Genomic DNA, 26,735 nt, shown 5'->3' on the forward strand with positions numbered 1-26,735 from the left:
TATTTGAAAATACATGTCCTACCCACAGGCTCACAAACTAAACATTCCCTCTCCTGGCCCCAACATCTACACCCAATGAGAGAGATATAAAAATGTCCTATTGCACTGGAGGTGGTAATACTAAATTAACATTTATTTAATTTTATGTATTTATTCATAGTAAAGGCAGGCAAATAGCCCCCACAAAGCAGTTTCCAATATAACCAAACTGATACAAATACATTTTTTAAAAACCTCATCATAATTAACCATCATAAACACAATTTAAAATATAAAACACTTCTGAAAAACAGTAAGAGAGCAACACGGGAATGCTACATTCTGCACCCAGGCGCTGTAGCATCTGGGCCAGCAGAGGGAGCAGAAACAGCAGCCTCGAATCCTGCTCTAAAATGCTGTCACTTGTCATTCTAGTGGATCTGCAAATGGAGCTACAAACTGCCTATGTCCTTCAGGAAAACACGTATGGAATCAGTCCAGCCAGTCATGCACAGGTGAGTACAGTACATACCCAAGATACAAAGCAAACTGCATTAGTTAGAATGCTGTATTCCTAAAGCTCCAAGAGTTTAATATTATGGCAGGTGAGAATTAAGGGAGCGCAAGGGGTGAATGAACAGTAATGAAAAGTTACAGTCATCTGGTTTAATTGTTTTTATTCATGTATCTGCAGCTGTTCATGGATTTTATTTTGCAAATCAAATGTGCTGGGAATCTTACGTAGAATCACATCAAAAATTGCAACATGGCCTAGCCAACAAAGTGAACTTTCAAGCTGTGTGACCCTTTTGGAGTTAAACATTACAGTTTGTCTTTTATTACCTTTATATCACTTGATCGTATAACTACTTTTTCCGAGCAAATTAATATTAGTTTATTTAACTCTCATCTGGGTACTTAAAAACAAGGAAATTGGTATTTTTTCATAGATCATAAAGGAGCTTTTTAAAAAAAATTAAAAAGTGGCAAAACAGTCAAATTTGGAATTCAAAAGGAGAAGCCATGATTAATAAAAATAAGGAGTTGGACAATGGTGCTTTCAGTGTGAAAATACAATGGCTATTCCAGAGCTATGAAAGGAAGAGCAGTACAGAAAAGAGTTGTTGTTTGAGCTGCTTTGGTTGTGGTTCCAGAAAAATAGGTAAGGCACAGCTTCATCTGAGCCAGGGCTGACATGGGTTCATCCAGTGTCCATTTATGAAGTAATTATGATAGAGCTGTACCTTCACTACTCCACCGAGCAACCACAGCAAACAGCCATGTACCTTGGATTGGAGGTAAGGGCTCTTACGAGGACACAAGACATAATTTCCAGGAAGCTTTGTCCCCCAGGTCAGTTTGGAAATTGCCTGTGTGTGAGGTGTTTGGGGGTGGGGAAAATGTCTTGAACCAAGGCTCCCAGCTGTCAGGATCCAGCTCCTTATGTCCTATGCCCCTAGAAAAACCTGGCTGATAAAGGCTGGGTCCACACATGCACTAGAATAAGATGGAAGAATGTTGCAGTGATGAAAAGGACTATAACACTTCAGCCTATAGGTAGGGCATAGCAATTTTGACAGGTTCTGCACATAAAAAAACCCTCTTTGCTAATGGAAAACTAGAATCAGGGAACAAAGTTCTAGCCCAAGACTTTGCCTGCTGTGTATTCTATCTGCAAGGAGTTATTTGTGTAGGGAAAGCATTCAGAAATGTGATCACAGATAGCTGAAGGTTGAAATGATTCAGTCCATTCAATCACCTCAACTTCCGCCACCTCATGCAGCTGCATGTGTAGAACAGGCCTAAGTATTGCAGAGCAAGGACACCACCTTGGCTGCATTAATTCTTTGTTGAGCCCAAAGGACAATCCACCTCACCTAGGTCAATAACACCCTGGCCTCAGAGGTGGCATATCTGCCTTGTTGCCAGTGGTGCAGCTGTAATTTTAGACCATGGGCTTAAGGGTCTTATGCATGGGGAGGGCTTCAGATGGCTTTGCATATTACTTCACTTGAGAAGTACACAACTAACATTTCTCTTCACCCCCCAACAACCATTCCATGTTATACAGCTGCTTCTACGTTCCAGTTATGTTACAACAACAACACTGTTTGCCAACCCTGATCTAAAAGCAACCTCTGATCATGTGCAGTTTTGCATTTTAAACTCACTGAAATTATTTATTTCATTTCATTTCTAAACTGCTCAATAGCCAAATCTCTCTAGGCAGTTCACAACAATTCACAGTCCCTTGGAATGCAATGGAATTTGCTTCTGCTGCCCAGATCACTTGCTGCTGTCTGGGTGGTCTTTTGGGGGCCCTGGACTTTGGCCCCAAAGGCCAGCCCTAGCTGCACCACTGCCTGTTGCTATGAGTAGCAGCAGCAGACTCTTGACCTCTCTACCTTCTGTGAATGTGGACCAGCCCCAACTCTCCCTCTGCCTCTTCTGGGCTCTTGGGCCCCAGTCTCCTTGCTCCCTCATCAATCTTGCCTTTTTCAGCCATGCCCAACCACTGAGAGCACACTGCTACCAAGGCCTAACTCCATGGCAGAGAATCGAACCCAGAAAACCAGTTCTTAGGGGTAATAAGTGACAGTCTGGGGTGTCACAAAGAGAACCAGGATAGAGCAAGCCAGATGCTTGAGAGCTGGAAATCAGGCAAGGCAGGAACTGGGGAGGGAGCAAAGCTAAAGCCCAGCAGGCTTGACAGGAATTTCTAAACTGGCTGTAAACATGAAGCCCAATAGGATGTGCATCATAAAGCAGATAGCTCTTTGCATTAATATTGAGCCTTAATGTGCTAATTCAAGGTTCTCAGAAACCCTAGACACAAGTCATCTTTCCTTTAACTTCCTTTTGACCCTTTCTCTGGCATGCTCCCTTCAGTTATCCCCTTCTCCAAACAAACTTTGTTTTCCCTTGATTCATGTCCAAAAATGTTCCAGTTTTGATCTTTGTCAGCAACAAACAGTCCTCTGCGCACACTCTTGTGTTATCCTTTCAGTTTTTCTTGGGTTTCCTGATACCCTGATCACTGTTCTCTGATCAAATAGTTGCACAGGATTTAGCACCCCAAAATCACAAGTGGTTCCTGCTGAGACATGGCCAAATCTAGGATGGCATTCATTGGGGCCCATAATGCTTGGGGCCTAGAACAGAAGGGGGGAAAGAGATGTGAATTGAAATTTGTATCCTGAGCCTAAATACATTTATTCAAGACCAAGCTTTACTGAATTCAGTGGTACTTGCTCCTTCACATACCTAGACCTGTAGGCTAATATACATGGAAACAGTATGAGAAGCGCTTTCATGTTATATCCGGATTTTCATGGAATCACTTTTGGTCCATCAAGGGCACACGAAGCAAGAAAAGTGGAGTATACACTACCTAAAAAAAAACCACTTCCACATGTCACACAGCACTTGGAAATGCCATACTTTGGGGCTGGGTGGGCTGGGTCCAGCCAGTAGAACTGAACATCATCAATGTGTAGGTGCTGCTCAGTGAATGAAGGAGGCTTGTTCACTGCCACTGCACACATTCCCCTGCTCAGGGAAGTTTAATGGAAGTGCTGAATTAAGCCCCTGTAGTTTGCCCCAGACCTCTTCCCTCTCATCCACCATTGGGATGTTGTGAAAGATGAAAAGATACTGCACTATTGTGAATGAGAAAAACAGGATACATAATCTGAATGGGTAAAGCTGCTACTGCGCTATTGTGAATGCTTGAAACAGCGCGACTGTGCTATTATGAATGGGGAAAACAGACTGTATACTGTGAATGGGTAAAATGGCTACTGTGCTAAGCTACATATTATGAATGGGAAAACAGCACTACTGTCATATAGTGAAAGGATGAAACAGCCCAAAGTAGTGCTAAGTGGGGAAGGAAGCCTGTGTCCAAAAGCACCCTACTGCGAATGGGGGAAAAGAGGGAATGGGGGGGGAGAGTCAACCCCACCCCTTTACCATGTCACTGCCAGGTCACAGAGGCAAACCCAGGATTTAATGCAGGAGGACCGGGCGCACTGCAGCAGAACCACACGGGAGCCACTTTTAAGGAAAAAAGACTCACTAAAAGGACTTTCCGAAAATGCACCTTTTCCAGAAGGAAGCTGCGGGGTTGCTGCAGATTGGCAACAATGTCACTTGTCATGAGCAACCATGATGTGCTCTCACATCACACTAAATCATCCCTGTAGATTGTCCACTGGAGCGGTTTAAAAAGTGTAGCCAGTCTGGAGATGGTTTGGAGTCTGAGGCTTTTCAAGTTGAATCAGATCCCTAAATGAGTGCAACATGCAGATCCGTGTGGGGAACATTTTCAGTATCATTGCTCTTATCTCAGTCACATTTTCCCCTTCCCATTGTGTCCCAAAGATCTGAAGAGATTTCTCATGCAGAAACCAGTGACAGGAGCAGTAGGGTCAAGGAAAAGAGAATAGAAGGGGGGAAAGAAGAAATTCACTAAATTTCTCCTGGTATTTTATTGGGTTGGAACCATTAAAGCAGCAGGGGAAAAAATCAGCTTTCATAGATGAGTGAGTTGCATCCTTGATGCTATCCACTGCATCATAACCTGTTTCTCTTGAACAGGAGTATCCTAACAGGACATAAGCATGGGGGGATGGCTATACTTTCCAGGGCTCCAGAGGGGCTGACTCTAGCTGTAAGCCCATTACCTCAAGCAGGGGAAATGACTTTAATTGTATATTATGCTAAATATGTTTGTGCAAACTTATTGCCCTTTATCATCATCTTGCAATGCTACATCAGGTGATCTGCAGCATTGCAGGGAATTTAAAATGATGATTGGCATCCCAGACCCAACCACTGCCACCTGATAAGCCTGTGGCCAGGAGAACAGGAGGCAGAAGGGCCAAACAAAAGCATCAGTGCTGGTAGGTCCTGTGGGGATGCTTGATAGGACCAGCCCAAGACACTTTGCTGCCTGGGGCAAAGCAACAAATAGTGACCTCCCCCTCCCCTCCCCTCCCCCCAAGTCATGGTGCACAGTACTCAAGACTGGCCAAGTTATTTCATCACCCAAGGCAGAAGATCCCCAAAGCACTTTTCCCCATCCCTGGCAATAAAAAGACAACAACAATAATCGAACAATAGGGCATTTTTGCCAACCATTCAATGTGCAGTAGAAAAACTAAATTCAAACCTTCCACAGGCAACACAGTAGTGGTAGGTTAAAAGGTGTTTTCCTTGTTCTTACCACTGGTAAACATTTCAGTTGTTAATACACTGTTCTCAGTACCAGAGCTGCAGGGCTGCTTCACTCACTTAAAAGGAAGTTTAAAATAGATCTCAAGAAGCTTCCAGTATCCAATTACAAAATTAACACACAAAGCCAACAACTGCACTTTACCCCTTAAGGGCACACAAAATTCACTCTCAGCTCACATACTTAAAGCCCTTAGTTCACGAAACCATGGCTGGATCTACACTTACTGCCTTTTTTTGCTTCCAATGAAGTTTCACTGCCCGTCTTTCACACTACGCAGTACCCGCCTCAAATTGGAACCGGAATTTCCCACTTCAGTGCTCCCGCTTTCAATACCCTAATATCCCGGTATTTCCCCTTAATGTGCTCTGATATTCCGCCTTCGCTACCATATCCGGTCGTAGTCCCCTCCCCCGCCTGTCCATATACGGCAGTGTTTGTATTTCCCTCCTGTCCAATCACAGCTCTCGACGGCCCCATGTCTTTTTCCGGCTACTGATCGCATAGCTTCCTCAGCAGCCCCCATTTCCTCAGCAACAAACAAAGGGCTGGATGTGCGCGCACTTGTCTGATCTCGGAAGCTAAGCAGGGTCGGCCCCGGTCAGTAGTTTGATGGGCGACTGCCTGGGAATCAGGCTTCCTGCAGTGAGCAGGGGGTTGTTGTATCCCTTCAAATGAGGCTAAGTTTTACCCCCTCCTATCCCCTGCTCAGGATGTGTGTTTTTTTAATTCAGGCATTATCCTCGCAGAATTGGGGCTTCTCCGCTATGTTTTTTTTCTCTAACTCAGGCATGATCTTCGAAGATTCGAAGTTGTGAAGCTTCTGCCCCGATTCTGCGAGGATAATGCCTTAATTTTAAAAAAAACATCCTGAGCGGGGGATAGGAGGGGGTAAAACTTAGTCTCATTTGAAGGGATAGAACAACCCCCTGCTCAATGCAGGAAGCCTGATTCCCAGGCGGTCGCCCATCCAACTACTGACCAGGGCCAACCCCGCTTAGCATTTGAGATCAGACAAGCACGCGCTGGAAAACAGCACAGTGCTCGAGTGTGAACCGAGCTCGCACGTTCGATGAAGCACTGCAATGGGGAAAATGGGTGAGTATGAATAATCACGTTTTAATGCGAGAGCATTTAACCCAACGAACACCGAATTCGGAACACCGAATTCATTGTGATGGCAGGCGAAATGGAGATCGGCCCCATGTGCCCGTACCTCTTGAGCATTCACACTAGACTTCAGTTTCTCAATATACAAGGCCTCCCTAATCTTTATCTTTTGTAAATTTGATTCATTTGTCAAAATAAACATAATTGACTTTAATTATTTTGCCTTCATGTTCTTCTCTTGAATGCAGGGCCTGTGCATTATTTCTACCACTATAGTGCTTAATATCTACTAGACGTTCTTTTATCTGAAGTATGAGATGTCTATCTGTCTCTCCCGCATAACATGGCAAGCACTCCCCACACTCCATTTTATACATTGTGCCTTTTTTCCTACAGACACCTTCATTTTCCCTAATCACTGAGTATTATTTGGACATGCATTTTGAATCACACAGTCGTGATCTGACTAATATCTTTTTTAAAGTAGGGTGGGGGGCACACAAGAAAAAGATTAGGGAACAATAAAAACAGCTTTTAACCTAGCACAAATTTGTTGATTGTAGAAGGTTTGAGTTTAATTTTTCTACTGTGCATTTGAACAGTCGAAGAAAACTCCCTTTTGTAGGATTAACAATCTACAAGGTTTTGCAGGATAATACATATATCTTTGCCAAGTTACCAGTTTAATAACAATAATTTTTTAAAAATTAAATAACTATTTGCTGCCCTTTCATGACACCCAGATTTAGCTGCTGGAGACAGGCCAGTGTCATAATCCACCACCCTTGGACCTTCCAGTGAGCAGCAGAGGATTCTGATGAGGTTGAGGCACAGGCTGCTTCCAGTCAGTGCCTTATTCAGGGCCCTCCAGGCCACAGAGTACAGCCCTGCCATCCTGCAGATCAGAGAATGAATCCCCAGCAGAACTTCCATCTCCCCAGCCTTACAGAAGCCTACAGAAGGAGCCCTACAGAAGCCTCAGGAGAAGGCCTTTTAACAGTCCAGTCAGACCCTCCAGGAAGGACGGAGCTGACCAAATTACAGATCTTGTCAACCTACATAAAGCTTCAGTTGGTTTTTGCTCCCTGCTGAGATAACACCCTCCTATTCTTATAGGAGGAGAGTGTTCTAGCCAGAGGACCTGCTTGGAGCTATCCTTGGCCCTGTTTTCTTCTTGCCTTATTCTGACTGGCACTGGATGCTGCCAGCTTCCCCTGTGAGCCTCAAGGGACCACAGGACCAGACAGCCACTCTGCCTAATGGTAGGGCTAGCCTAGTTGGACCCGACAGCTACCCAAGGGTGTTGTGCTGACATTGGCTATGTATTGGGGGGAGGGGGAGTTATATAGGTGTGCTTTCAATCAGTGAACGCCCTAGTGGACTGAGGTGATATAGGCCCAAGTACTGATCTTCCAATTTAAAATTTCACAGAGAGGAAAAAACAGAGCGAGGGGACAGGAGGCAGGGGCAAATAATGAAGCAATATGTAGTTTCAGTTGCATATGCGTAGGCTTAGTTATAGGCTTAATTACAGTAGGGCATGGCAACTAGAGGGTTGTGCCAAAGGTAGGTTACAGGAAAGGTAGGTTTTGAGGAGGAATTTGAAGGAAGGGAGGGGCATCATGCAGGTGTTTAGGAAGGCAGTTCCAACAAGGGAGAAAGGGCAGAATTCTGGGGGAACAACAGGCCTTTAAATGGTGGAGGATGGAGGAGCCTCAGCTCTATGAGAGGTAACAGGAGGCCCTGCCCAACATCCACTCAGTACTACTGAGCTATCCGGCCTCCCTCTCCATTCCCAAGTAAACACAAGCACACCACAGAGTCCCTGTAGTGCTCTCCTGTTCCTCACCTAAACAAAAGCTCAGGGTCATCTCAAAAAACCTTCCCCAAGGCTACAGAATCTCCTCCTTTCACTGGCCCATCTGCAACTTGTGGCAAGATACAATCTGATCAGTCCATCAGAAAGCCCCACCACCAGAGAAAAACGCCCCAGGGAAGATAGAAAGTGGGTCACACTCAAGTCAATCAGTCCTGGTTCAAAAAAAAATTTTTTCTACCCTACAAAAGGACAACTTACTACCATCTAGAGTGACACCAGCCAAGCCGAAAGTCGGGGAGATAATGCCGGACAGCTCTTCCCAGGGCAGGATGGGTCTTATATACGTCACTTTTCCTCCTCTCATTTAAACTCTTGCAATGGCCAGAAAAAGCCCACCATCACAATGTTTCACACCCAAGGGCCCAGGATGGGCCTTAAGGCAAGAATGCCTTGTCACCTCTTCCCCCATCACAATCCTCCCCCAGCCTACAGGAATACTGCAGCATCAAGAGACCCTTTCTGCTGCCATTGTGCAGTAAATAATAGGGTAACCCAAAGTTGGGAGATGTATACCAGTAAAGAGGTTTACAATAGGGGTTAAAATGTCGCCCAAGCCACAGTGCTTTGCAGTAGCATTTGGATAAGAGTCCTTCCACTTACAGTCTATTTTATACTTGTAATCAACTCAGTGAAGGCCGTTAAAAGTGCCTAGAAAGCTTATCCAGCCAAATAGTCTGAAAGCATTACAGCTTTCAGCACTTGCTTTGGGAGTGTGGGGTGTCTTTGACAGGATATAAAGCTTATGTTGGGTGTGTGTGTTTTTTAAGTTCTCAGATCCTAGATGAGGCTGAATGACAGCACAGAGAATGTGAACAACCAAAGTAGAAGAAAATCCCTCCGTTTTCAAAGGAAAAATATAGTGCTTATATTTCATTATAATGGTCTTACAAGCATAAACGAAACGATATATTAGTAACAGAGCAGAGCTGCCTTCTCAAGTGCTGGGAGAAAGGAGTGTGCTGTAACAGGGAAATTAATCACTGGGAAATATTAAGAGATTATGAGGAGAGATTAAAAGATTAAAGGGAAAGACGAAAGGAATCAACATTTATATATTGTGTCCAGATGACAATATGTAGGAGAGGGGAAATAGGTTTTCTGTGCACATAAATCACATGGCCATACAAAGCAAGGAGTATTAACTATACAAAATAATACTAGGGGCTATTAAATAGAAATACAAGGAGTCATCATTCATTTGTATGTCTGAATGGCGCTTGAGGCATGAATGGCCCATTGAGTGAAGTGCTGAAAGATTCAATTAGCTCCTCTTCTCTTTACTTTGCAAGCTTATTTAAAAGGAGACATAACTGGGGCTCCCAAATACACTTGCCAGCTTGCCACTGGTAAGTACATCTTTTAATCTGTGGAGACAAGCCCAGCATGAGGTCAGAGAGGGCCTTCAACTTTCTCCAGCCTCTGAAGAAGATCCAGAGCTCTTTCTGACCGTGCACTGAGCGACAGATGCTTTCCAAGTGTCTCCAAAGCTTTCCGACTATCCCAGGAACAAAGTTTGGTCAAATTTGGATCCAAATTTGTGGAGCTCGTCTAGACATAACAACATGGAAATTAAGAAGGAAAGAAATCATGGTTAACCATATATCCAAAGTGAAAGTTTTGGGCAATTCACATGGCCACTCAACACATAAAAATGTCAGTCCACTTCAGAATATGTCCAAAAAAGCAGTCATGGGAATTGACTCTAAGGGTGCCTTTACATACCATAATTTCCTAATGGATATAACTTTCGGGTCGGGAAATCATATGAACACTACTTGAATACTTTTATGTGCTATTAGTACATGCCTTCATTTAGCTGTGTGTACAGACATTGGGAAACCGCAGCTTCCTAACGTGTGTACTGAATGTGTCAAAATAGATACCTGACGATCCAACAAGCTCTCAGTCCGCACATATGACAATATACGAGCTGTCTTCTAACACAGAAATGTTATCCATGTACTTCTTTAGCTCCAAGTCATTTGGGGCTTTGCACAAGACTTCCTAGTGGGTTTTGCTGTTAGAATCTATCTGTTTCCCACATCTCCAAATGGTTCAGGGTTCACAAGGACACTGCACTGTCCTTGCTTTTAATTAGCATGGATGCTGTTATCATCTCCTACCACATCCCCTGGAATTCCCTGTTCCCCCTGAGCTTAGCTGCAATCTTCACAGTTGCTGGGGGTTGGGGGGGAATGAATTATCCCAGCAACAATATATTGTTCCCTGATGTAATGCAAACTGTTTTGGGGTGGCTTGGTCTTGAAAAGGCAATTAGGAGCCATTAGTTTAAGAAAAGTCCTGGTCCTGGTGAAGATAAAACTGCTGGAATGGGTTTATTGATGTGGCTCAACACAGCTACCTGAATTTTTTTACTTGCCTTGACAGAGATGGTCATGATGAGTGAGTCCACTTCAAAATTTAGCACTACACCACTGGTGTCTTGTTTGTTTTTTGAAACCTCATTGCTCTATGAAGATGTAATCATGAACCCAAAATGATTCTATGTGAGACCTAAGTCAGGCAACAAGTGAGTTAAATGCAGCCTTTGCAACCTGGTACCCTACAGATGTGTTGGACTACAATTCCCATCATTCCCATGGCTGGGGATGGTGAGAGTTGTAGGCCAACACATCTGGAGATCACCAGGTCAGGAAAGGCCAGGTTAGTGCCTCTTTTATAAGCTTTTAGTGAGGATAATTGTTTTCAAGCTGGAAACAATTCATCCCATTGCTTTCCATGGGCATCATTACACCTTTCTCTGCTGTTGCCTTTGCTGATTCATTAATTTGAACTTTACTGTTAAAGATAGCATTTCATCATAGTTGTTTAGCACCACACTGTAAAATTCTTGTCAGTGGCCAGTAAACACTCTGTGGCAGTCTGATTACAAACACCAAGGCAAAGAAAATTAAGCTCTGTCACACACACACAAAAAGCCTTGAATTTGGGCACATCCTGGAAGTTCACGTTATAAAATAAAAGGAAATGTTGTGGTGGAGCCAAAGATAAACATTTCTTTTTTGAAAGACTGTGTGAAGCTTCCAAATGAATGAGGGAAAAGGAATCTTAGAACGGATGCTTTGAGTCATAAAATACAATACAAATAATTACATAGAATCAACGGCAGTAGTTCAGATCACAAGATCTCCCATTTCTACGTAGTTTTTATTATTCCTAATTTTGTTGCTTTGATGGAGTTCAAATTTCTGTTAGTGAAGAAAATAATACGCTGAGTGGCCTTTTTTTGTTTAGAATGGAATGATCCTAAGCTTTGAAGATGCAGATGGAACCAACCACACAACCACCGATATTCCAGCAACACTGCTTTAAAGATATCCTTTCAGACCAGCAAATATCTATCATCTAACCAGTAAGTTTGTCATTTAACTGGAAGTAAATGTTTTGCAAATTCTTCACACACACACACACACACACACACACGAAAAAATAATCTTATGGGGGAAGGGGATCTGTCATATTCCCAGATTCCCAGGACACTCTGCAAAGTCTTTAACAGCAGAACACCTGCAACTTAGGGTGCAATTCTATGGGTTGTGCCCTTGATGACTGTAAGCCCCCAACTTCCAACCGGTGATACAGCTAGGTAAATTTAGACCTCGGACTTAATGGTCTCATGGGTCCCTCCCCTTTAGATGGCCCTGTGTGTTATTTCTCTTGTGAAGGGCACAACTAACATTTCTCTTTGCCCACCCTACCCAACCACCATTCCATGCTTTACAACTGCTTCTACGTTTCTTATATGTTAAAATGCTTGCCAACCCTAATAAAAGAAATACTCTGAGCAAGTGTAGTTTAGCATTTTAAGCTCACTTAAATAATAGTACCATCCATGATTTGCAAGAATAAAACAGTGTTTGCTTCTGGTGCTCTGATGGCCTCATCATCTGCCACCTTCTGGGTGGTCATTTGGAGGCCCTCTGAGCTGTGGTGCCCTGGACTTTGGCCACGAAGTCCAGCCCTAGGTGCATCACTGCTTCCAGCTTTTGGGGGTGTTGTTGTTTTGTGTTTTTTAAAAACAAACTTCTAGTCCTGGAGGCTATAAAGATACCCTACAATCTCAGGAGCCGGAAGGACGTCTGAATAAGGGTTCCAGTGACTGAGGATAGGGCTTCAATGCTCTTTGATGCCCAGCTCCTCCTCACACCTCACTTACTCAAAATAAAGCAACCTTATGGATTATGCAAAAATAAGAGAAATTACATGTTTTTGCCTAATTCATACAGGGAGCAGAAATCAGTTTTTCTTGGTGAGGAATATGAATTGCCTGGTTGCAGAATTGTATTTTAGTTGTTGTTTTTTAGCACACAGATCTCTGGATTATGACTATGTTTCCATACACATACTCACATTTTAGTGGGCCTCTTCGTAGTTCTAAAATTGTTCTAAGATTTGTTTATTGGAGTAACATTTTATATATGGCTAAATGGTTGAGACACTTTTGTCTTTGGCCCATTTTCAAATATGATTTTCTTATCATGTTTCATTTTCAGAACATGAACGTTTTGCCCTCCTAGTGAATCGAAGACAGCCATTCTCATCTTTTACACATGTACACTTCTCTGGGGTTACCCAACCTATCTCTTTTGGGTAAGGGAATCACAGTGTGGTTCAAAATGTGGATCTTCCACGTCTAGAGTACCAGCACAAATGAGAAAAGTTATCTTCTCTGAAAGTCTTGAATCGTGTGGCAATATGCCGGTGGTATCTATTTAACAGATTGACTTTTCCTTGCAAGAGAAGCTGTAAGGTATGTGACTACTGTGATCACTTTTACATACATCTTTTGTTGAAGCAAAATAAGAGCCTCACTACATAAAATGTGGTACAAGCATATTTGCTCTGTGGAACTTAGAACGCAATGCATTAAAGATGTATGGTGTCTTCCTAGCTTTCAGTGTCTCATCACTGAGCAAAGGATTTCTTTTGTTGGATTGGAATAAGGGCCCCATCCCACAAAATGCAGTACATGCACATTTCTCCTCAGGAATCTAGAATGCAATCCTGCAAAGATTCGTGATGTCATCTTAGCTTCCTATGGCTCATGGTTGAACAAAATGGATTTTGGAATACCCGTTAACCTCCTGCTTTCAGACTGGGGGTTATATTAGCAGTAGCATTCTGGGAATTGTATAAAGTGGCAGTGTAATATAGACACAGAAGAGTAGCTACTACTGATGTAATCCAAGGCTATCTATTTTGTATTTTCATGACTGAACAACTGAACAACAACAACAACAACAACAATCTGCTTTGTGAGGGATTTTACTTTGAAAATCAGGGTATAGAGTTATTGTTATCATCATCGTCGTCGTCATTAATTATCAATACCACCAAGGAGCAGCAGTATTTCTGGAAAAGAAAGGTAAAAACCGAGATAATGTTATACCCTGATCCTAAATCTATCACTGAGAAGCAAGTCCCGTTGAGTCCTGTGAAACATCCAAGTAACAGTACGTAAGAGTGAGATGTGATTGTTATGAGTGTGATAATGCAGTTGAATTATTGTGTGCATCACATCAATGCTGAATAATAAAGTAGAAAGCGGTTATTTCAAGCCAATATATGTCAACTTGGCCAACATCCCCAATTCTAGGCAATTCCCCTTGGTTTATAGAGAAGAAAGGAATATACAAAAAGAGATCTTGAAAGGGTTTTATCTCAGCTCATTCCATGAAATGTAACCTCTCTTAGAAAGTTAATGGTGCTTATTATCTAGTGTGACATCAGACTGTTGCATTTCATCAATATCATGTTTACATTTAAATAAACGATAGACATCTTTTAAAAGCTTATTTTAGTCATGATCACATCATAGATGGATATCAGTTTCTCAATGACCTTGGAAGGTGGAAGCCTCTGCATTTTCTGGCCTTTAATCAATACAATATGCATAAAAGACACTATTACATCTATAATCGCTGTTGCCTTTTGCGGGGAGGGACCTGGCTTCACTATGCAATCCCTGGCTCAATTTAAGTCAAATGCACTTCTGTCATTGACTTCATTGGATCAGGATTGGGGTTGGACTCGATGGTCTTATAGGCTCCTTCCAACCCTACTATTCTATGATTCTATGAGGATTGCATCTTTAATTCCTTAATCTGAACATAATTCTTTAGTCAGCTGGCAGGAGTGTTATTGAACAAATGGTGGCATTTTATCCACACTGAGCTAAACTACAAGCTAATCTGAAAACAGAGTTCAGACATGATGTTAGGAATGTATTTTAGAAAATTACTTCAATGTTAATATTAATGTATTAATATTTTACTATATCATATTTAATGAAAGAAGAAAAAGTAACATCATTCTTTGCTTTCTCTGCTATGGCACCCTGGTTGTGGAATGCCCTCCCCTTGGAGGCCTGATTGGCGCAGACACTAGTTTCATTTTGAAGCCACGTTAAAATATGGCTTTTTACCAAAGACTTTGAGGGCGAATTGAATTCCCTAAAGTTGCACACTGTTTTAACTGTTTTATTGTTTTAGATTTTTAAATTGGTATTAGCTTGCTTAATAGTTTAATATGTGTTTAGCTTTTTAAATTATGTATTGTTTTATACTGTTTAAATTGATTCTATCTGTACACCCCACTGAGATCCTAATGATATAGGGCGGGATACAAATGTTTTAAATAAATAAATAAATAAATAAAATCTTTGCATTAAAGTATGTAGACAAATAGAATTTCCTTAGGATAGATTTTCACATTGAGGCTTTTACATCATCAAGGTTTTGAAATCTATATTTAAAAGTTTAAATAATCCAATTTCTCATTAAATAAAATGTTAAAATCTTTTGCATCCAGAATGAGAAGTTGCCTTTTTCCACAGACAGTAGGAATTCACTTGTAATCTCCCCTTTGCTTGCCTCTCTTCCAGAAGTATTTCCCCTCTCTAATGATTCAGAATGCCTAAAAGCCTCTATGCTGGCTTCCTGACCTGACTATACTTCTAGTCCTTGCTCCAGCGGTCAGCAACTTGTAGGCCAAAACATCTGGAGGGCCACAGTGCCCATCAGCTCTAGCCAACATAGCCAATGGTGAAGGATGATGGGAGTTGTAGGCCTAAACATCTAGAAGACCACAAATTGCCCACCCTGCCTTACTCTTAAAGCTCTCCACCTCTCTTCCATAAACAATGGCCTGATTAACATTACTTGATGACAAGGTACTGTCAGTTTGACATGATGACTAAGGGTCAATTTATATATTACCATAGCAGCAGGAAAGCCACCTCGATGTGGCTGGATCCCATGTTTTTCTGGTAATATCTGTAGAAAGGAAATGAATGGGATGGGTGACTTATGCAACAACTGGCAACAATGATGTGGAAAGGAACCATATAATTGGCCCAAACCATGTGATTCCTTCCTAAAGACATTACTGGAGAAGCTCTGGAGAAGCAGCTCACATCAACTTCAATAACACATGAATTGTCCCTTTGTCATTTGAAGAGCTAGCATGCCAGACTAGCTCTTAGTTTTGAAAGGGGTCTACACTCCCCATCTTTCAGGCCCAAGGTCAGCAGCTAGCAAATTTGGGCAGCTACTGGACTCTTTGGACCTGACAGCCAACCACCAAACCAAGCACCACCATATGCACATGGTCAGCCACGAAGTTACATTGTTCTTCTATGGCCTCAGGAGCCACTAGGTGGCCAATATGAAGCAGGTGGCATGGTGGAAAGCAAGCAAACTGCCTCCTTCCTTAGAAACCCCTGGCCTGCTCATTTCTCAGAAACCTGCTGGTTCAGCAAAGGTGAACTACTGTCATGGCTGCTGTCAGGAGCATCCTAGCTGCCTCTTGTAGTCCCCACCAATAGTCAACTCAGGACACAGACAACTTTCCGAGACTTTATTCCTTTATTACTTTATGACTCTTTCAGATACTAATCACTAGCAACAAAGTAAGGAACAGCACTGGGGAAAGATAGCAGTGTAGCCTAAGCTCCAGCTAAGGCAGTTGGTCCCCGTTTGAAGGAGAACCACGGGAAGACCCTGAACTTATGGGCTAGGGAGAGATCCTCCCTCTTTCCCTTGGGTCCTCGGGACGCGACAAGTCCTACGCCTCCTTTCCATGCCTTCCATCTGTCGGCGCCCCCTGCATCTGCGCTGAGCATCCAGCAAGCCCCCCTCCAGCGCTCTCTCACTGCCAGGGTCACTGTCTATCCCAGGAATGCTGGCAGGAGGAATCTCTGCCAGCTGCTGTGCTTGTGAGAGATGAGTGAGCTCCTCTCCCACGGATTGCTGTTCCTCCTCAGAATCAGAACTGCTCTGGGGCTCTATTGGCTCAGTTTCCACCCTGACAGCTGCCCCTATTGTTGTTCCAACTGCTGCTGCTGCTACTACTACCAATGGAGAGGACTTGAAGAGTGATCTGTACAGCAGCTGCCTCAACAAAGGCTCTGAGTCCCCGGCTGCAGCTGATGCTCCCTACCCTCAGCACAGCAAAGAGAGAGGAGAGCTGAGAAGGAATGAACCCCAGTTCAGCCAGCCAGCCTAGCTCTGCAGTAGCATTTCTTACACATTTAAACCAATCCATCAACCACAAAGAGCCTCTCGGCAAACAGGTTAGTCTGTGTGTGCGAATGTGTGTTTGCATGAGAGTGTCACGCATGACCGGCATCAAGGTCATGCATAGTCGGGCACCTGCTGACCCACACCCCAGCAGGGGCTCACTGGCAAAAGCCCCCTGGAGTTGCTGCTCCTGGCAAAAGCCCCCTGGAGTTGCATGCTCTTCACCATGGCATCCTGTTTGTTCACCTTCCTCTCTGTCTGGCCCAGCAACAGTGGTGGTGAGGAGGACGAGGAGCAATAGATGCCACTGCCCACTTGCACACTGACTCTCTGCCTGTCAAGCAAACAAGTGGTAGCAAAGATGAGGAAAAGGATGAGGAGCAATAGCAGCTGGTGGCAATGGCAATGAGAAGGTAGAGTCACTGAGGGAGGGGGCCCATTGAGAATGTTCATGCTACCTTCCTGCTTGGCAATGTACTGATGTGGTTCCTCTTCTTAAAAGCTTCTATGATGAATCCAGGTTTCCTTCCTCGAGATACTGATGAATATTACCAGGCCATCAGACAGGTATGCCGCTCATATATATCCTCATATATTTCACAACACACACAGTGCCAATCAATTATGGTACTGAATCAAACGTGCATTTCGTTTATTGACATTTTGATGCATACCTAATTTTTCATGATAAGAAAATCCAATTAAATCACAGTTATGTTTATTCTAATGGAAACAGCTAGTAAAGAAGGGCCTGGAAATTGAGGCTGCAATCCAATACATACTTACCTGGGAGGACTTACTTCTGAGTAGACATGTATAGGATCGCATCACTCATATTTGATTACTGATTTTGTTTTACATCTCTAACAGTCATATTTTGGTGAACTGTAAATAAGTGGTAAAAATCCTTTTGATCATGGTATGTATGAACTCTCCTTCTCTGCTGGCCATAGTGGGTTTGGAAGGCAGTTCATTTGCCTCCCAAAGCCATGTGCAGATTGGATGATGATTGCTAAATTGCTTTCTTAATTTTAGTAAATAAATAGTAAATATTCCATCATTGCTTTAGTACCTGTTACTGTAACTAAACACTTATTCAAAAGACCATTGGGTGCATCTAGGTCCTTCAAAGTCTGATAGAGACCAGCTCCTTGCCCATGGCTATCTAGCCATGTGCATATGCTGTCCCACTGCAAATGTCTTTCTAAACATTTGACATTACAGGCTGAAAATGTAGTTGTGTGTTGTGAGGGCTGGGGCAGCTGCACACAACCAACTGGCAAGCCCCAAGGTGGCAAGGGCAGAACTTCCCAGAAGATTTTTCATGGCGTTCTCATAACCGAAACAAAGCAAAGGCAATGACTGCCTAGGTCAATGGTAGGCAACGTAGTGCCCACGGGCACCAGCGTGCCCTTGGACACCTTCCTCAGCACCCACCAAGGTGCCTTACCCCTCTCTCTTAATTAGTTAAACAATGTTCTTACCAGCAGTTGAGATTGCTTCCGAGCGAAGTGAGGGCCTCCAGCCGCTGCCATTTTCATTTCCAATGAATGGCTCTGGGCCACATGTGGGACTCAGAGACTTAGGAAATGAAGATGGCAGGTGGCTGCAGGCCAGTGCTTTCACCTGCAGCGCTCCCATTTTATGTTTCTCAACTTGCCAATTGTGTCCATGGGCCCAAAGAGCAAAGTGAGGGCTTACCTCTGGCCTGGGTGGTAACACAGCACTTACCCATTATCCCAGCCTGCATATAGGCAAATCAAAGGGAAATCGCTGGAAACGTACTTTAAGGACCTCACAAGGATGACTCCAGAAAACCAAAAATACATTGAGGGGCAGGGGAGAAGTGTATTTCATTGGCCTTTGGCACTTTCAGTTAATACAAATATAGCAGGGAGCATAGTCACTCCTACTATACACGATGCACACAGCATGCTCTCTAGGGTAGCTATCATGGGGAGCATCTCCTCAGGAATACCCATCTCTCACACTGAGAACCACAAGGTTGTGGTAGTTCAAAAGCTAGTGTTCATTTACTTATATCTGTGAACTACCCAGAGAATCTAACCTATCAGCACCATTGGTGCTTCCAGAAAGATGGCTCCCTGGCTTTTCCAACCAAAATGCATTGTGCAGCTATTCCATCTTTTCTTAACCATTTTTTTCTGGTAAGTAAAAGGATGGAAGAAGTGTTGGGAAAACACAGGAGGGTTTCACATTGAAGATGAGGTGTCTGGACCCCTGTAGAATTACATGAATTCTCAGAATGGCTACACAATAAAAGCACACTGGGCTTCTTCACACGGAGCTTTTATCCTGCTATAGAGATTGGTTACTCATGGAAGGTTGCGGTTCCTTTAGATGACATTGTTAACCTTCAGGGTGTCTCCCACACTAAATGACCTTTATTCCATTTTTTTAAAAGATCAGAAATAATGAGCTATCAAATTACCCCTCTGGAGTTCCACTGGACTTCCCTATGAAAACAGGAAAAGTCACAATAAGAGGAGCTAGACAACAGCGCCATCTAGTGGCTGTCAAATGAAACATATGGAAGATTCAGATAAGGGGGAAATGGGGGGAAACGAGGGGGGGAAGCACATGTAAAGGGAGTCCGTCGTGATCCTGCATTTAAAATAGATGCAGAAAAACCCATTTTAAATGCAGGATTTTAGGCTGGTATAGAGATGCTCTTTATGTTGTATAGGCACTATTTCCTGAACACTAGTTGTTAGCAGATTACTATTCAGCTTTGACTCACAATGTTAACCAGTTCTAATTTAGGCTGCTATGAGTAGGACCCATTGAACACAGTGGGATTTATTTCTGAGTACATATGCATCAGATTACCTTGCACAAATGTATATATAATACTGCATATTAAATTATCATTATTTTTAACAAATCAATTGCAAGCACAATCCTGTATATGTCTACTCAGAAGTAAGTTCCTTTGCGTTCAATGGGACTTACTCCCAGGTAAGTGGATACAGGATTGCAGTCTTAGCTATTTAAAATAAAAAGCAGAAAGTGGTGTTGAACTCTGTTCTGCCCTCCAGTGGATATACCAGGTTGGATTCCATTTATGATTCTATGTTTCTTTAGTGTTTCTACATACTGCCTGAGACAATAACTTTGACTTATTATTTACTTACTATATAAATGTCAGAAGTGCACATTAACCTCACTAGCTTTGTCATATAGATAGTAATCATCTTCCTCTCCCTTCTTGTAAATAATACAGGATGCTGATGTGAGAAAGACTATCCTGGGACCAGGAGCTGAATTTGGATAGAACTGTTAATGCCCTCTAGTGTCTCTTTACTGAAAATCAACAAGTTAAAAATAGTTTAGTCAATGAGATTTTAGTGCACTATTTTTAACTGGCTGATTTCAAGTGGGATTTTGAATCCCACACTGTGCATTAGTATGAGTCATACAGCAAATAAAACCATAGCAAACTTTCTGGGAAATACAATTACATTGAATAGGAGTGAGTTTCAAAGGACATTTGACAAACTCACTGAACATATGGTATTTTACAGTCTGTTCCAAGTCCCTGTGCCTGATAAGCACATATTAATTTGGTGACAGATTCTGAAATAATATTGAACATGACATAAACAGTACAACTGATAATAGAAAGATTTAAGATGTATGTATTGTTGTTGTTGTTGTTGTTGAGTCGTTAAGTCATGTCTGACTCTTCGTGACCCCATGGACCATAGCACGCCAGGCCTTCCTGTCCTCCGCTCTCTCCAGGAGTGTGCTCAAGTTCATATTCATTGCATCGGTGATGCTATCCAGCCATCTCATCCTCTGCTGTCCCCTTCTCCTTTTGCCTTCAGTCTTTCCCAGCATCAGGGTCTTTTCCAGTGATTTTTCTCTTCGCATTAGGTGGCCAAAATATTTGAGCTTCAGCTTCAGTATCTGTCCTTCCAATGAGCACTCAGTTGATTTCCTTCAGGATTGACTGATTTGACCTCCTTGCAGTCCAGGGGACTCATAAGAGCCTTCTCCAGCACCACAGTTCGAAAGCATCAATTTTTCAGCGCTCAGCCTTCCTTATAGTCCAGCTCTCACAGCCATACATTGCTACTGGGAAAACCATAGCTTTGATTATACAGACCTTTGTCAGCAAGGTGATGTCTCTGCTTCTTACTATGCTGTCTAGGTTTGCCATAGCTCTCCTCCCAAGGAGCAAGCATCTTTTAATTTCATGGCTACAGTCACCGTCTGCGGTGATCTTGGAGCCCAAGAAAATAAAATCTGTCACTGCTTCCATTTCTTCCCCTTCTATATGCCAGGAAGTGATGGGGCCAGATGCCATGATCTTAGTTTTTTTAATGTTGAGTTTCAAACCAGCTTTTGCACTCTCCACTTTCACCCTCAACAAGTGGCTCTTTAGATCCTCTTCGCTTTCTGCCGTTAGGGTGGTATCGTCTGTGTATCTGAGGTTGTTGATAATTGTCCCGGCAATCTTAATTCTGACCTGTGATTCATCCAACCCAGCGTTTCTCATGATGTACTCTGCATATAAGTTAAATAAGCAGGGCGACAATATACAGCCTTGTCGTACTCCTTTCCCAATTTTGAACCAATCGGTTGTTCCATGTCCGGTTCTTACTGTTGCTTCTTGACCCTCATACAGGTTTCTCAGGAAACAGGTAAGGTGGTCTGGTACTTCCATCTCTTTAAGAATTTGCCAGAGTTTGTTGTGATCCACACAATCAAAGGCTTTAGCATAGTCAATGAAGCAGAAATAGACGTTTTTCTGGAATTCTCTTGCTTTCTCCATGATCCAGTGAATGTTGGCGATTTGATCTCTAGTTCCTCTGCCTCTTCAAAACACCACTTGTACTTCCGGTAGTTCTCGGTTCACATACTGCTGAAGCCTAACTTGTAGGATTTTGGGCATAACCTTGCTGGCATGTGAAATGAGCGCAATTGTATGGTAGTTTGAACACTGTTTGGCGTTGCCCTTCTTTGGAATTGGAATGTAAACTGACCTTTTCCAGTCTTGTGGCCACTGTCAAGTGTTCCGCATTTGTTGGCATATTGAGTGCAGCACTTTAACAGCATCATCTTTTAGGATTTTAAATAGCTCAGCTGGAATACTGTCATCTCCGCTAATTTTGTTGTTAGTAATGCTTCCTAAGGCCCACTTGACTTCATTCTCTAGGATGTCCAGCTCAAGTTCAGTGACTGCACTATCATGGCTATCAGGGACATTCAGATCTTTCCTGTATAATTCTTCCGTGTATTCTGTCCACCTGTTCTTAATCTCATCTGCTTCTGTTAGGTCCCTGTCTTCTTTGTCCTTTATCATGCCCGTCTTTGCACAAAACGTTCCCTTGAGATCTCCGATTTTCTTGAAGAGATCTCTAGTCTTTCCCATTCTATTGTTTTCCTCAATTTCTTTGCATTGTTCATTTAAGAAGGCCTTCTTGTGTCTCCTTGCTATTCTCTGGAACTCTGCATTCAGTTGGATATATCTTCCCCTTTCTCCCTTGCTTTTCGCTTCCCTTCTTTCCTCAGCTACTTGTAAAGCCTCCTCAGACAGCCACTTTGCTTTCTTGCATTTCTTTTTCTTTGGGATGGATTTAGTTGCTGCCTCCTGAACAATGTTACGGACCTCCTTCCATAGTACCTCAGGCACTCTGTCTATCAGGTCTAATCCCTTAAATCTATTCATCACCTTCACTGAATATTTATAAGGGATATGATTTACGTCATACCTGAATGGTTTAGTGGTTTTCCCTACGTTCTTCAATTTAAGCCGAAATTTTGCAATAAGAAGCTCATGATCTGAGCCACAGTCAGCTCCAGGTCTTGTTTTTACTGACTGTATAGAGCTTCTCCATCTCTGGCTGCAAAGTACATAATCAATCTGATTTCGATATTGACCATCTGGTGATGTCCATGTGTAGAGTCGCCTCTTGTGCTGTTGGAAGAGTGTTTGCTATGATCAGCGTGTTCTCTTGGCAAAACTCTATTAGCCTTTGTCCTGCTTCATTTTGTACACCAAGGCCATGCTTGCCTGTTATCCTGGTTATTTCTTGACTTCCTACTTTGGCATTCCAATCCCCTATGATGAAAAGGACATCTTTTTTTGGTGTTAGTTCTAGAAGGTATTGTAGGTCTTCATAGAACTGATCAACCGCAGCTTCTTTGACCTCAGTGGTTGGAGCATAGACTTGAATTACTGTGATGTTGAATGGTTTGCCTTGGATTTGTACTGAGATCATTCTATCATTTTTGAGACTGTACCCCAGTACTGCTTTTCCCACCCTTTTATTGACTATGAGTGCTACTCCATTTCTTCTAAGGGATTCTTGCCCACAGTAGTAGATGTAATCATCACCTGAATTAAATTCGCCCATGACTGTCCATTTTAGTTGCCATCTCATGTTTGACCACCTCCAGCTTACCTTGATTCATTGATCTGACATTCCAGGTTCCTAAACAATATTGTTCTTTACAGCATCGGACTTCCTTTTCACCACCAGACGCATCCACAGCTGAGTGTCCTTTCGGCTTTGGCCCAGCTGCTTCACTCTTTCTGGCACTACTTGGAAATTCCCTCTGCTCTTCCCCAGTAGTATATTGGACACCTTCCGACCTGAGGGGCTCATCTTCCTGCGTCATATCTTTTAGCCTTGTGATACATTCCATGGGGTTTTCTTAGCAAGAATACTGGAGTGGGTTGCCATTTCCTTCTCCAGTGGACTACATTTTGTCAGAACTCTCCGCCATTACCTGTCCATCTTGGGTGGCCCTGCACGGCATAGCTTATGGCTTCACTGAGTTACGCAAGCCCCTTCGCCACAACAAGGCAGTGATCCATGAAGGGGAAGATGTATGTATACATTATTTTAAACTAGCAAACAGACCTGGCTCTGCACAGGTGGGAAGAGCCCTTACGTTGATACAGCTAAGACTTCAAGCAAATCTAGAGCTGGACACATTCTGCCCACCCTGTCTGACTGGCACCCCTGCTGGGCACGGCCCCTGCCAGGTGCACCCCTTAAGAGAGGGGTCTGTCCAATCCATTGCCCTGCAGGGGGGCTGCCCCACAGAAGTGGGGAGGGGCCAGGCGTATAACTATGTCCCTCAGCCTACCAATCTCCTCTGTCTTCTAACTGTATGGACTGAGAAGCTGTGCTGGTTAGGGAGGTCTGCCCCTAGCGGCTGAAGACGTAATGCAGGCTTCAACCACTCACTGGGCACATTTAGAGCACAATCCTATGCAAGTTTAGACAGAAAAAAGTCCTACAATTCCCAGCATATTGGGAATTGTAGGAGTTTTTTTCTGTCTAAATATGCATACGATTGCGCCGTTAAACTCATTAAAATTAAGTAGTGCGTTTTAAACAACAAAATAATCCCTAGGCTCCCCTTAGTATGCACGCCAAGTTTCAGGCCTCTAGTTTTCACAGGCTTGGAGCTATGGCGGTGATGGATGGATGGGCCTGACGGATAGACAGACACACATCCTCTTTCATTATTACTGATAGGGAGTATTGGGGTTTCTATTACCTGATGACAGGATAGTTAGATATTATAGAATGTACACTCATTAGAAGAATCATTAGCTTCTATGATTCAGTGGCAGTGGAATTTCCAGTAGTTCGCTTACACTGCCACCTGTTCCTTCTGTCCATGTTTCAGTATGAACATATACCTTATACTGGGTCAGATGGATGGCCCTTCTAGCTCAGTGCTGTCTCCTCTGACTGGTAGTGGCTCTCTACGGTCCCTGATTGGTATGATCCTTTGGGGTAGAAACTGAACCTGGGGCTTCTGCATGCAAAGCACATCCTCTACCACTGAGCTAGGACCTTTACCCAAACCCGCCGCTCCCAGCCCTCATGGTAGAACTGCAGGGTCTAGACCCATGAGCTGAGAGATCTATATGCTGCTGCCCCATATGACAGGCCATTAGTTTCAGGATGCTGGTATACTGATAGGAAAAATACATATAATTAGCATTCATACTTCCAATATATTATTCACAATCACAAGCACTGGAATGCAGAGGGAGGAGGATAGATAGATAGATAGATAGATAGCATTCCAGTGGTGGGTGAGGACAAAGGCAAAAGGGGTGGGGGCAAAATTGCCAAAAATATTGCCATATTTTAGCTTAAAGCTGTTACTGCTGGTAACTAAGCCTTAGGGGAGACATTTCAACTTTTCACAATGGGGGAAAATAACATGCAAATAACATGGGGAAACCCAGAAAGAGTCAGTGGAAAGGCGATGAGGCCAGGGGAAAGGGCATTCTCCAGAGGGCCAGATTTGGACTCCAGATATGCTGAACGTGGCCTATGGGCCTGTGGTTCGACATCCCTATTATAAAGCATTGGTCATAAATTGATTTCAAAGGCACTTGGTACAATACATAGCACAAAACAAGGAGCACTAAAGAATATCAAAGCACATGTCTGTGAGATTCCTGTAGGCTACACCATAGTTCCTCGTGGACTGAACCCAGAGCTTTGACTGCTCTCTTCATCCTGCCTGCACCCTTGCTTGTCTGCTCTTGATAGATGATCAGTGGTCAGGGCTTTTTCGCCAGCGTCCCAACTATCTCAAGCTGACTTCTGGAGAACTTGCCAAATTGTCTCTGCAACTGCTTACACCTGGGACACTCAGCCCAGTCCACATTCCTTATTCTAGTGTAGCCCTGGATCTACCTTCACTAGCTTTCTCAATTCAGTGATTAATGACTGAGTCCATATTGTTCCTTGATGCAGACATAACCTTTCTGTCACTGACCCTTCTTTGCTGTTAACTGTCTCCAGAGTGCCGTTGCATGCTTTAGTAACCTTAAATTCTACAGCTGTGATCCTTTCTCCAGTACACCGAAACGCCCAGTGTTCTGTTGCCGGTGATCCCAGGTACTCGATTATATTTTCAGAAGTTATACACAAATCAGGCATTTCTTATTTATTTCATTTATTTCATTTCATTTCATTTCTATACCATTTCTATACCATTCAATAGCTGAAGCTCTCTGGGCAGTTCACAAATATTTTGAATTATTTTTACATTTATATCCCATCTTTTTTCCTCTTGCAAGAAACCCTAGGCAGCTTACATGATCCTCCTCCTCTCCTCACAATTTTATCTTCACAATAACCCTGTGAGGTAGGTTAGGCTGAGAGGCAGTGACTGGCCCAAAGTCATGGCCAAGTGGGGACTAGAACCCAGATCTCCCAGCTCCCTCTCCAACACTCTCGCCACTACACCACACTGGCTCTCAATTACTTGTAGCAATGTGACTTTTGATAGTAATCATAGTTGCAATGCAAACAGATTATATGTCAAATTAAATAAATAAATGTTTCTCTTTTATAGGTATATATGGCAGAAGTCAACTTAACTACCACTGAGTGTCTCAGACCTACAAGGCATACTTATCTCCTGAACAATCAAGGGAAGTTCTTCAATCCATTTGACAGAGGAATTATACTAAACTTTATGGAATTCTTCCATATCATCAGGCCTCTAACTGAGAATGAACTGAAAACAGCAGAACAGACTTTAGTCTAAAGACTACAGAAAATGTCTTATATTATACCAGGACAGCAAGACCTCACTTGCTTGGGACTTATCAAACTGTTGGCATTTGGTGGATAACCAGCCATCCTCAGATCTGAGGGGAAAGATTCTAATATGCTGTATTGCTTGATGGAAACCTTTTCATGTGCACGGAACGTGACTGGCCTTTGAACATGTACACATTGTGAATACATGCATGGAAGAAACTGGGAGCTTTCCCCACCTTGTCTCCACATAGTTGTGATGGTCTTAAGCACATTGTGGCAGATATACACATTTATTTTAAAAATGCATATTTCAACCACTTTATCATGATTTAAAGCAAATTTATAATAAAATACTTACAACAATCTGCACAAGATAAAAATCCTACACCAAACACAACAAATGCCAGCATAAGAGTAGCGTGATTCAGTTAACCACA

The 26,735-nt window shown here is 42.9% G+C and overlaps 1 pseudogene; it reads left to right on the forward strand.

Annotated features, from left to right (window-relative positions):
- The first annotated feature begins 311 nt into the window (after positions 1-311).
- Positions 312-26,302, forward strand: LOC146343871 (uncharacterized; annotated as a pseudogene).
- The last annotated feature ends 433 nt before the right edge of the window (positions 26,303-26,735 follow it).

This window comes from Heloderma suspectum, chromosome 5 (genome assembly GCF_057233095.1).
Source record: "Heloderma suspectum isolate Gila_16-S chromosome 5, 16-S_ref, whole genome shotgun sequence".
Classification (NCBI taxonomy): Eukaryota; Metazoa; Chordata; class Lepidosauria; order Squamata; family Helodermatidae; genus Heloderma; species Heloderma suspectum.